Here is a 13,019-nt window from a genome sequence, read left to right as displayed (position 1 = left end):
ATTTAATGCCAGAAATATGGGAACAAAATTTTAAATGGCGATCTAATTCTTCTGCTAAACACAATGATGATTCGCTGACTGGAATGACGTGCGGGCCTAGGCAAATGGGGGAACACAAGTAGTTGCGATCCACGCATCGCGATCACGGGCGAAGGATATCGTATACACCTTCATGCGGAGTGAGCGCTCGGCTAGCTCTGTCCAGGTGGAAAGACCGAGTCGTGGCCCCCATTAATTCTCAATGGCGAGCAGAACATCAAACCCGGAATGGCGTCGCAGATAGGTAAAAAAAAAGCAGGGCACTCTCGCTCTTTCCCACCACGGGGTCCGTCTTCAAAAATCGCATGCGACGATCAACACAAGCAGTTGGAATAGGTCTCACTACTGATGTGTTTTATTTGCAAATCACAGCTTGCTTCATACAACTTATGCAGGTGTGTATGAGCTTGAGCTTCCCTTTGTAATAGAACAAAAGAAAATGGTAATTGTACCATTGATTCTTACTTACAAATCTGGAATACAGTAAAACAGATGAAAAACAGAGCTTGTTGTAAGCACGCGCTTGCTTTGTTCTTTTCCGAGAAAATACACTGTAGCGACCACAAGGCTGCGTTCTGGCATCAAGCTTCCAAATGTTACCATTCTTTCTATATACAAAGAGGCAAAGTTGTTTTTTTTTCACTTCATAACGTGCGTAGGCTACAGAGCCAGCAGGTGGTTCAGATATTTTGGTCCAGGTTGCAGGGATACAAATTGAGTCCAACGGATGCTGATCTTCAATAGCAATACAACCCATCTGCTGCTGCGGGCATCACTGGGCTGCTCTGTTGCTGCCGGCCCGTCGGAAACATCGTCGAGCGTGCTTGGCGGTCCTCCACCAGCACTGCGCATTTGCCGTTTAGTGGCAGGTTGGTCACACAGGTTCCTCACTTTTCTTTTCGATCTCTTCTTAGGCCGAAGGTATTTCGGATAGCTGTCGAATACTGCTCGCATGACATCGGGAGTAAGACGTAGTCTATCTGGCGAGCTCATTGACGACACCGTTCACCGTCTCTAGATGTAGCAGTCTCCAAAATGTTTCTCGCAGAAAACACACGTTGGAGTCAAGTTGCGGTCCTGTCTTTTGATCAGCCGCTCCCACTCCGCAAGCCGTGTTGGGTCCGAGGACACACAGAACATGGAAGCCTTGCTCGGATTCGACCGGTAGCCACTCCGACGGAGCGGCACGAAACATGTTTTTTCCCGGCCTTGATGCTTCGATTTTACCATCATTAGTCGCTGTGGTATTCCCTCACATGGAACAGCACGGACAAAATAAAAGAAAAAAGCGCAGATGCGACCAAAATGTTATAATGCACACCGCGCACGACCAACGCAACTGCAGCGACCGCGGCATATCCGGTAGCGACGGCACCTTTACGACGAGCAGTGCCCCTCGCGGCCAAAGTTGGCAGGCATCGCGCGCACTGCCACCCTCTTCCATTGGGAGAGCGCTCCGCTCGACACACTAGTAGGATATTCTAGGCACTATACTTCAGTCAAGTGTTGCCTGATCTCGTCTGTTATGCCGCCTCGGACGATGGGGCACCTGCTGTGGAGCCCGAAGAACGAACATTAACTCAGACAAAAACTAAATAAAAAACACGGCCCGTGGACTATGGCGAACAGAGGGAGTTCGGGACGGTAACGAAGTTGGGGACGGAAAGCCTGTTACCAGGTTTAAACCGAAGAGAAGGGGACGGCTGATGAAAAGAACAACCATTCAGGTGAAGAAGATAAAAAGGAGGATAGAGGTGACGGGGCAGATAAGATGAAGAGCAGAAAAACAAACTCAAATAAAAACAATGTAAAGACAGTAAAAAGGATGAAGAAACGCGAGATGAAAAACAACGGAGTAATAAAAAAGCGTATCATAGGAATAACACTGGAAGAAGTACGGAAAGCTGAGAAAGTTGGTTACTACTGTCCATGGTAAAACAGCGCGCAAAAACACGAGGACGGAAGATACACGACGACACGAGCGCAGTGTCGAAGGTCGAGCTGACGGCTTTTAGCCGCTTCCTGCGATGAAAGCTGCTTTGAAGCCCCGTTTACTTGTTGCTAGCTTTTAGGGCCTCATTGTTTCAATTAGCCTATACTGGTAAAACATTCTCCAAACTGTTTTGCTAGACTAATTCTCGAACGTTAGTATAAAGAACAATCTAGCAAGTCCTGACAAACCATTCCTGTATTGATAACAGAGTTCGTAACCCCCTACATATGTTCGATTTCGTTCACATTGGCCAGAATAATGTGACTGCAGTGCGCGAAACTCTTTAATAGTAGCTTGCTATATTCGCATAAATATGTTTTGGTGCTGTACGCGTTGTGTTTCGCTGTAAAAATGTGGAATTGCGCAAAGTTATTCATCTGACTTCTAACTTTTGCCACCGCTTGCGCGATGGCATGTTTGTTCTGCGATAATAGTCAAGCAAAGCAACGCGGAAGCAGACGACAGACGACTTTCACCGCACCTTCGGCATCTCCTTCGGACTCCGCCACCGCCGTTTTCTGTTTTTGTTTTTCCACGCGGGAGAAACATGGGAAGAGCGAGCACCCGCCCTAACTGGTTTGCCGGTCTCCGGCACCTATTTCGATGAGAACACCGCGCCGCTTCGTTGCTGCCGCGGTTTTCGGCTCCGTCGTAGCCGCGCCGTAGAGGAGGCCGGTTGTGAGAATGTGGCCTTACACTGGCGTTGTGACGCCCTTGTCGAACACTGCGTTACGTGTTACAGTGAAAGATGGCAGCCTAATTTTAAACTGAGGACAATCTTGGACCTTACTGACGCGATCTCAGTGTCAATGACTGAAATACCTTTACTCCACCTCGATATTTCTTTCGAAAACGAAGTGACAGCATCTAGGAGGGCAAGGTAGAGGTTTGAGAGTTACGGTTCGGTGAACGCTGCTCTTCACTTTCTAAAAATGTTCTTCAACTCACTACTCTAGTTTTTTCTCTCTTATTCCACTGTCTCCATCATCCGTTCCTTCAGGGCGTGGTTGAGGTGTCCTTTGAGAGCGATGCCTCCTTTACTGAAAACTAGTTTTAAGACAGTGGCTAGGGCGCTCGGCTACTGATCCAGAGTTCCCGGGTTCGAAACCGGTCGTGGCAGCCACATTTCGATATAGGCAAAACGAGGCTCGCATATCCACAGAGATGTGAGAAAATTAATGACCATTTCCTTTCCTAAAAAACCAATTTTTAAAACTAGTTATTTCATGGGTGGCATGAAAATTAGAATGGTTACGCCAAGAACCACATCATTGCCACATCACACCAGTTACGCTGGGAGTATGTTGTGCAGTTTAAAAATTGGTTGTGAGAAAAGATAACGGGCAGTAACTTTCTCACTCTTGCTTGTTGTTTGACACCTCAACGGCGGCGAGAGTGAACAGGTGAAAGGGAAGAGATGAAACTGATTATAGTTTTTTTGTAGAAATAAACTCGCGCAGTAACTGTCGTATATAAGAGTATATACACCCGAAATGCGCCACGAGCGAATGTTTTGGATGGGCAGACATTTATTTTCAGCAATACTTGATGGGGGCTAGTTGGTGCATGTTTCCAGAAGAGCGTTGTAGCGCCGAAAAAGACAACACATAGCAAGCGAGACGGGACAGGCGCATCCCGTCTCGCTTGCTAAGTGTTGTCTTTTTCGGCGCTACAACCCTTTTCTGGAAATTTATTACCAGCACTGAATCTTAGTGGGCATCGCTCTTGGCGACCTTTTGAGCCCACTTAGTGGCCCAGACTTGCGTCAGCGGGTCAGAGCTAGCCATTATAGCCTCCCATCGCTCTAGAGAAGACATTGGTTTTAAGTCAGTAGGTGGCGGCGAATTTTTGCAGCTCCATAAAATGTGATCGTATCCGGCTATCTAAAATAGTGGGGATCATAAGGCAGGCATATAAAGCAGCCATGTGGCTGCCCCACTCGACCCCTCCGGAAATACTTCTTAAACTGGGGGTCTACATCACAATCACCGAACTATGCGACGCAGATATGTCTCCACAATTAAGGAGGCTCTCAGCCGCACCCGTGGGGTGGAAGACCATGTGCAATCTAAGACTACATGACAGAATTCCGGATAGAAACACGAAGGCAAAATTCCTCGTGAACGACTCGGTTAAAACAGTAACTGCCGGTTCGGTCAAAACAAAGAACTCAGAGACAACGGAGAAGGCGGCTATTGCCATGGCAATGGGCAGCACCAAAGCAGGCACCATAATTAGAGCCTCCAAGGTGGCTCTAAACGATTTGGCGTGGGGCAGGATCTCCAAGGACACAAAACGAATCCTAAAACATCATGTCTGGAACCAAAGAGAGGTGGAAATAATATGGGTGCCGGCACACACAGGGAACAGGGGAAACCAGTTGGCTCACAGTATAGCTCGTGGTTATGTCAGCCGAGCAGTGAGCCGGGTTGAGTACCCAAATTTCACGAGAGATGCATTCATATCCTTTCACGACTACACTAATCACTTTAAACTGGAAAGGAGGATATATCTGCCACCAGACAAGAAGCTTAACCACTGAGCCACCGCGGATGATGAAAAGAAACACCGTTCTCGAGCGCTCTACTCTAATTTAAACTCCTTCAGGTTCTTTCGCTAGCACACGGGAGTCTTATCTTTGGCCTCCATCGAAATGCGGTCGCCGCCCCTCGTATTGATCAGATTGAAGCCGCGCCCTCATGCTGTTGAACCGGGCGCTGAGCCACCGCGCCGACCATCTCTGTAGACGGGCAGACGAAGATGTTGCAGCGAAAGACGGGGAACTCACATATATCAGCATTGCAGGGACGAAGTCCTTCGGCTGAGAGTCCGCCAACAGCATCTCGGGCTGTGCGCGCTTCCAAATAGCTCTCGGAGCACCCGCGCGAGTTAACGCGTCGTTTTTTTCATAACCAGAGCACAGATATGATGGGTGAAGAAAAGAAAAAAAAGTAGAGAGGTGAAGAAAACCCTGCTTCCGGCACACGCCATCACGGAGATGAGAAGAAGGGACGTGGCCGGTATAGACGCGAAGCCAGCGCGAGCTTCACGGACTCTGCTCCAGTCCGACCGTGGAAGTACAGAACATCTTCCTGTTTGGCACCTTTGATACTTGCGAAAATCGAGGAATTTTTAAGGCTAACCCGCGGCACATGCTTTTTCAAGGACGCGGGTGTCCTCTGTCCTGTACATTTGTCGGGAAACCCGTGTCTACAATGTCACAGGATTCGCTACACTCTTCGCCCTCTACTGAGAGCGACCGGCAAAAACCGTGGTTATCTACTTTGTGCCTTTGCCGCCGTAGCTTTGACTGTGCTTGCCCTCGTCCTCTTGGCCAGCAGCTGGTGCTCCCTCTCACCGATCATATTTATGACTGTGACTGGCCTGGTTAGCGCGCAGCTGGCGTTACTCTCCTACTGATTCGTAGTGATGGCTGCGCTCCTCCTCACACACCCGCGGCGCAAGCTGTGTTAAGCGGACGGCGCGTGTTTGGAAAAGCGCGGGAGATAGAGCTATCGCTGCAAAAACCAATATTTAGAGAATATATCACCGCTTCCGCATACCCCGCCTGCGGCGCCGGCAGTTTTCTCAAACTTAGCATTGCAGCGTGCATGCTGAAGTGTATTGGTGATTTTCATTACATAGAGGGGGCGCCTGAATCGTTTCAAATTTGCGGCGTCACTGAGTGCTGCTCTCTGGGTCAGCCTATATATATATCGCGTTTGTTTTTAAATTTCACACGTTTATTTGCCGATGCAAGGTATCTCGCTTTAGTCGTTAACGTCTAAAGGAGTCTCGTTGCCTTGCGGCGGCGCTGTAGTAGCAAACCCCAGATACATCTGTGGCGCAACGGACCGATGGGAGTGTCGAACCAGCTTTTTAAGAGCGTTAGCTCTTACTACTCGCATTCGAGCGTTTCTTGTCCGTCCGATATTTCAAGATGGCAGACGGTCATGTGATCAAATTCCTGCAGCACCGTGCAAAATGTGACCCCCATCACGTGACCGCACGCGCGCAGTCGTCGGGCCGCCACGGCCACCCATTATCCGCCTATGCTGGCGTTCCGACATATGCATATATACCGTCTGACCGGGTGCCGAGACTGGTGCCAAATGACAGCAGTTTAAAACAAATGTCTGCACAAACGTTTTGTTCTTATATCAGTGACATTCTGCCAAAATATTATTAATGCGATGAAAAACGAAGCGCCGGAAAGGAAACAACGGGGGTATTCACCGCATTATTCTTATTACGTTGTATCACTCCAAAAATACCTGCAAGAGGCAGGCAGACAATTACAGCTTTTTAAGACAACAAAAAACGCATGAGTGAAGAAAATAACTCCGCAAAAAGGGAATAGGGGTCATATAAAAAGAGCGTCTTCCTGACTACGAACGATTTAAATCCTAAATTTCCTCCGCCCCTGCTTAAAATTGCACGTCGTTGGAAAACGGTACAAGTTTGTCCGCACAAAATTCTGATCAGTGCTATGGCAGTAAACATTACAGCGTTCAGCATTAATTTTTTAAGGGTGTATAGGCGCGCGAAAGAAAACGGCGAGCTTGAAATTGCCGCTCAACTAAGTGCTGCGCGCGCCGCGTTGCCGTCACCATCCGGACCATTATACGACGCTCACCCCAGAGTGATTTAGATGCGCACAGTGCGAAGCTATCTGTGCCAACGAATTCGGTAAATCTATTTAGCTCAACAGGACTTGTCGGGCTAGTTGGTTGATCATAATGCACAAAAGACGAACTGCGCAACAAGAACACGGACGAAAGGGAGGCAGACACACACTAACGCAGACCTGGACTGACATGTGGCCACGGCGATGAGACAAGTGCATGAGATCGCTGCATTTTGCCTTGTTTGGGTACATAGAAAAGAGCCCGTGGTACTAGAAAGATGTTTCAACAGGACTTGTCGGGCTAGTTGGTTGATCATAATGCACAAAAGACGAACTGCGCAACAAGAACACGGACGAAAGGGAGGCAGACACACACTAACGCAGACCTGGACTGACATGTGGCCACGGCGATGAGACAAGTGCATGAGATCGCTGCATTTTGCCTTGTTTGGGTACATAGAAAAGAGCCCGTGGTACTAGAAAGATGTTTCAACAGGACTTGTCGGGCTAGTTGGTTGATCATAATGCACAAAAGACGAACTGCGCAACAAGAACACGGACGAAAGGGAGGCAGACACACACTAACGCAGACCTGGACTGACATGTGGCCACGGCGATGAGACAAGTGCATGAGATCGCTGCATTTTGCCTTGTTTGGGTACATAGAAAAGAGCCCGTGGTACTAGAAAGATGTTTCAACAGGACTTGTCGGGCTAGTTGGTTGATCATAATGCACAAAAGACGAACTGCGCAACAAGAACACGGACGAAAGGGAGGCAGACACACACTAACGCAGACCTGGACTGACATGTGGCCACGGCGATGAGACAAGTGCATGAGATCGCTGCATGAGAAGTGCATGAGAAATGCAGCGACCTCATGCACTTGTCTCATCGCCGTGGCCACATGTCAGTCCAGGTCTGCGTTAGTGTGTGTCTGCCTCCCTTTCGTCCGTTGTTCTTGTTGCGCAGTTCGTCTTTTGTGCATTATGATCAACCAACTAGCCCGACAAGTCCTGTTGAAACATCTTTCTAGTACCACGGGCTCTTTTCTATGTACCCAAACAAGGCAAAATGCAGCGATCTCATGCACTTGTCTCATCGCCGTGGCCACATGTCAGTCCAGGTCTGCGTTAGTGTGTGTCTGCCTCCCTTTCGTCCGTGTTCTTGTTGCGCAGTTCGTCTTTTGTCTATTTAGCTCACTGGGCAGTTTTAGATGTGCTTATGGTGTGCTGCTACACAGTGTCAGGGGTAGTTTACTTTGGTAAGTAATATAAGTTTCCAAATCTTAAACGGCAAGCAATAAAGAAGTGCCCAAGCAAGCATGTCGCGGCGGTCTGTCTTTCGTGAGAGCTGACCATCAGTGAGAAACGTAATTCGGAGCGTATTGAAAGGAAGCCAAAACAGAAAGGCCCAGACACCTCGCCACTCGTACGAACACGAACATTCAGGATGGCTAAAAATTTACTACGAAGGAAAGATGCTGGCGCGGCTCCATGTTTGCTTAAGTTTATTCGCCCTTTTACTTCAGCGCTTGAGCGGTCGCTTCGATATTTATGTTGCCATTATTCGTTGTCTTCGTAACAAACGGACACTAGGCCTTAACAACTGACGGATTAGAAAGAAGACTCACCTGAGGATGGAACGTTGTGGTCTGTTCCGCCGTAGGGCGCTTGGGAGAAAGAACGAGCTCGAGGAACGATGTCTCTTGAATGACGCCTCTGACTGAGTTCATGGCTGCAATCGCAGCAGCACTACGCTAAAAAATCGATAATAACCGCACAGCTGGCTGCTGACGTTGAAGGTTCGGCGCACTCTCGTGAAGTCCAGGTCTTGTGGAGAACTGCTGTTACATAGTGGACCCCTTCGCTGGCAGTACTCAAAACTATCGTAGAGGATACCTGGAACGTCGATGAAGAGACGCAGTGTGCTGAGGCAGTTAAAGACTCGGTCTTTAATACCTGGCGATACCAGTTCACTACGCCTGGAGGGAGTGAGAAGGGGTGAGGAGAGGGGGTTGGCGGGAACTTAGGGACCAATAAGGTGACTCCTAGGAACCGGTTGGTACTGCCCTGCGACGAAAGCACTCCAGCGAGCAGTATAGGGACCATTAGCGGAAATGAGTCAGCATTTTAGAGATTTGCTTTCCAAAAAAAAGATGTGGTTTCTCAGACGACCCTCAAACATTCTTTGTTGAAACGAAAAAAGTCAAGCTCCCCTTCAGACTAAATTAAGGAGCGCCGCGGCAATTGACTTCAATATGGTTGGGCGAAAGCTTTCCAAATAGTAATATTACAAAGGTAGAAAAAAATATAAGGGATCGCCTCAGCACGACAGTAGGGGCTGGGCAGAAAATGTGCTTTTGTTCTCATGCTGGCAGGAGTGTCGTTCTTGGCACTTATCTTCCTTAGCATTCAAAATTTCTGGCAAGACGTCTGCCAGGATAATCTTTTCCAACCGAAAACCCTAGTCCAAAAACGGCAACCTCGCATCCTTGTTCGGAAAGGAAAGGAGTAGATGCCCCTTTCCCTTTGGGTCATTCCATGGGAAACGTCCCGGGGCCCAAACGCGACCGTCACCGATTGTGTTGAAAAAAAAACTCAGGCAATTGTTGATTATATGAATACTGGTTTTCTGAAGTATTTTCGCGGGAAAAAAATTTCTCGCGTAAGCGCCTTCCGAAGTTTTTGCGAACACGCGGAAGTTGCTCGCAGGTAATTATTTTTAAATCTGGTGTGAAAGCAGATTAATTAACAAAGTCTATTTTTTATATCGCATATGCATCGTTCTTCGAGGCAACATCACTAGTGCCCCCCTATAACACATTGCTGCTTTTTCTCGGTACAATAAAGAAGCAAAAGATGGTGCGTTTTCAGAATTTTTTATTATAAACTTTTTTCATGTTTCAGTCGCAATAAAATTTTTTACCGTTCACTTGGCGGTAGAGGTCTGCCAAAAATATTTTGAACTTTCTTTAAAGAGAATTTTTTCGAAAATTAGTCCCAAAGTTGGCATAAAGCAATGATTTTCTTAGATTAAGAACTAAATTAAGCATAAACACCCCCTAGATAAAAATACTCCCGATTACTCAGTAAACACATTCACTTATCAGATTGCAATCCACAATTTTTTGTTTTGTGTAAATTTTGTCTTACGCGAGAAAAAAAATTTGAAATTTCACTACCGGTGTCATGGGGTCGGCACTACAAAAATGCGCTTTCACTGCATCACACGTGCGCTGCACCGACCCTTTTTTTGCCATGCATGTATACTTTAGGCCTTTGCCAAGCGAGCACGTTCTCAGTCAGTTGATACGAGTTCAAGCCCTTCTTGAACGAGGTACTTTCCTCAGTTTAACACTGAATTTTTGCCACAGCGTGGCCAGGTAAACGAATAAAACATCGATGTGACGCCTATTGTGTGGCAGTTAATCGTAGCCTTTGCAGGGGCATAAGAACGACATGATCATTTCTTTCCTCTTTTCTTACATCAGAAGAAAAATATGGCTTCAACGGGCCCCTGGACACTTATAGCAGGAGGCTATACGCTGCAAATAAAAATTTGTCTGCATCCTTGTTCTCTCCTTTTGTTTTCTCATCCACTCATCTCATCAACATTTGAATCTTTCGTTTCAATATGAGGCGACCCGTATGTTCTCGTCTCCTTCTTGACTTGAATTTCTTGGACGTTTAAGATTCATGTGATGCCAACATGAAGTTTTGAAGACGTCGCTGGCCGGAAGTAGTGTAACTGTCGCGTTCCTGTCACCGTGAGTGTCATGGCGAATCGGGAAGCCAGATCTAGTCTTTTTTTTTCTTGTATTTCTGTGTTGGGTATCCAGTTTACTCTAACTACGTTGACATTTTTTTTTGTCCAGGTAAAAAGGTCCTCTTTTGATGTAATTTGATCCTGATATGGCCTCTGTAAGCTTGTTCTTGCGGCGAGACGTTTCAGTATGCCGCCGACACCATCCCATGCACTTTTTCCGAGTGATGTAGTGAAGAAATTCTATTCTGCCAAAAGGCTGTGATCTTTACCGTGGTAGCAGAGATGGAGAAAGTACTTTTTATTCTTATGCTGTGATGCCGCGCATCAGAAAAATTGCAAATTTTTTTCACACAAATGTACTATTACAGTAAAACCAAAACACTGCAATAGCGCTAACGGTTATGTTACGACCGTCTACGCTGATGAATTAGCATTGACCCACATATACTGTATCCAGAGTTTACACGCGCACTCAAATTGAGCTGCTGTGCGTAGGTCTTACCTAGCGAAAGCACAGCTGGGCAGTGCCGCTCAATGACACCGGTACTGAACATCAAAAATTTTTTCTCGCGTCATAAAAAATTCACTCGAACAAAACATTGTGGATTGTAAGCTAATAAGTGGATGTGTTTACTGAGTTATCTCAAGTATGTTAATCTCGTGGGACTTTATGCTTAATTTAGGTTTCAATTTAAGAAAAAGGATCACTTTTTGCCAACTTCGGCACTGATTTTCTTAAATGTACTCTTTAAAGACTCTTTAAAGAAAGAAAAAAAAATTCAGCGAAAATACTTTGGAAAAACGGTATTCACATAGTCGAAAATTACCTGATTTTTTTTTCAACAAAATCGGTGATCGTCGCTTTTGGGGCATGGGACGTTTGCCATGGAATGACCCACAGGGAACGGCACATCTCCCCCTCTCCTTTTCAAAACAGGATGCGAGATTGCCGTCTCGGAACAAGGGTTTTCGGTTGGGAAAGATTATCCTGGAAGAAGTCTTCTGTGAAATTTTGAAAGTTAAGAAAGTTTAGTGTGAACAAGGCCACTCCTGCCAGCAGGGGAACAAAGGCCCATTTCCTGCCTAGCCCCTACTGCCATGCCGCCGCGATCCCCTCTACACTTTGTTGTACCATTGTACTCTTTCGCCAGCTTTCTCGGAACCAACTTTAGGCCAACTGCCGCGGCACACCTTAGTTTAATCTGAAGGGGAGGTTGACTCTTTTCGTTTCAGCAAAAATGGGAGGGGGTCGTCAAAGATACCAAACATTTTTTTAGAAACCAGGCACTGCGAAAATGCTGACTCAGAGATTTCCGCGAACGGTCCATAGTGCTCGCTGGAATGCTTTTGTGGCAGGGCAGTACCACCTGGTAACTATGCGTCGCGTTATTGCTCCCTAAGCTATCGTTCCCTAAGGAAACGACCATTGACACCTTCGTAATGTCCCAGGGGATGTATATCAAGATATAAATAACAGAAATGTACGAAGAGGGGAAGTACAGCCTCGGACGTGATCCTAAGGGCATTAGTCTACAGTTGGGAGTCCTGCTCAAAAGGAAAATGCAGGGAAGTTAAAACGAGTAGGCAAAATTAAATGACGAACAAATAGCGCAAACAGCGGCCTGCATAGAGTAAGCAACAGAGAAACATCCCATGAAAAAGTGGGATTATAATAAATTAGAACTACTTATTAGTACAAAAATAAAAGAAGTAAATGGAGTAAACCGATGGAAAGGAAACAGGAAGCCACGAAGTTGGTCGAATAAGGAAATTAGGGAAGCCATAGAACAACGACGGTTGGCAACACGGGCACACAGAGAAGCAAAGAGGGCGCAGTTATCTGAAGAGGAAATAGGCCAAAAATGGGAATCTTATCGACAAGGGAAAAAACAAGTGCAGGTCCTCGCCCAGGCTAAAATGAAGCAGTCCTCTGATCGCTGGCTGGCTGCAGTTTGGGCTCCCTAAAGAAACTGAGCACGCACCACGAGGCACCTAGCCAGGGCAACTACAGTTGTACAGTGCCGCTGATTAAAGAAAAAAACTTTTGTGCAGACATTGTTTTAAACTGCACACATTTGGCAGCAGTCTCGGCACACATATGTATCGGAACGCCAGGCCCTACGACTGCGCGCCTGCCGTCACGTGAGTGGGGGGGGGGGGCAGATTTGGACGGTGCTGCAAAAATCTGATCACATGACCGGCCGCCATCTTGATATCTGTGATGGACAAGAAACGTTCGAGTGCGAGAATTAAGAGCTAGCGTTCTTAAAGGAGTATAGACGCCTAACTTTTGGTGGTGGGCTTTCTTGTTTGTAATGATGCGTTAGGCATTATTATACGTGGATCACCGCCTGCTATTCTCCTAAATAAATTATAATCGCATATCTGTGCCGTGCTCTTTCGGTTTCAACACCCGAATGAAGACTGTGACGTCAACCTGTGCGCACAGGTCACGTGAGGTAGGAAAAAACTGCAATACAATCGCTGCTTCCACATTTGTTGTCGTTGCGGCTCTTGAGGAAGGCTGCCTCCAGCATTCCAGCAGCTTAACACTTTGAAGCAGCGATTTTATGGACGTTTTTTTACGCCTCAC

The sequence above is a fragment of the Amblyomma americanum genome, chromosome 1 (genome assembly GCF_052857255.1).
Source record: "Amblyomma americanum isolate KBUSLIRL-KWMA chromosome 1, ASM5285725v1, whole genome shotgun sequence".
NCBI lineage: Eukaryota > Metazoa > Arthropoda > Arachnida > Ixodida > Ixodidae > Amblyomma > Amblyomma americanum.
Note: the sequence above shows the minus strand (reverse complement) of the source record.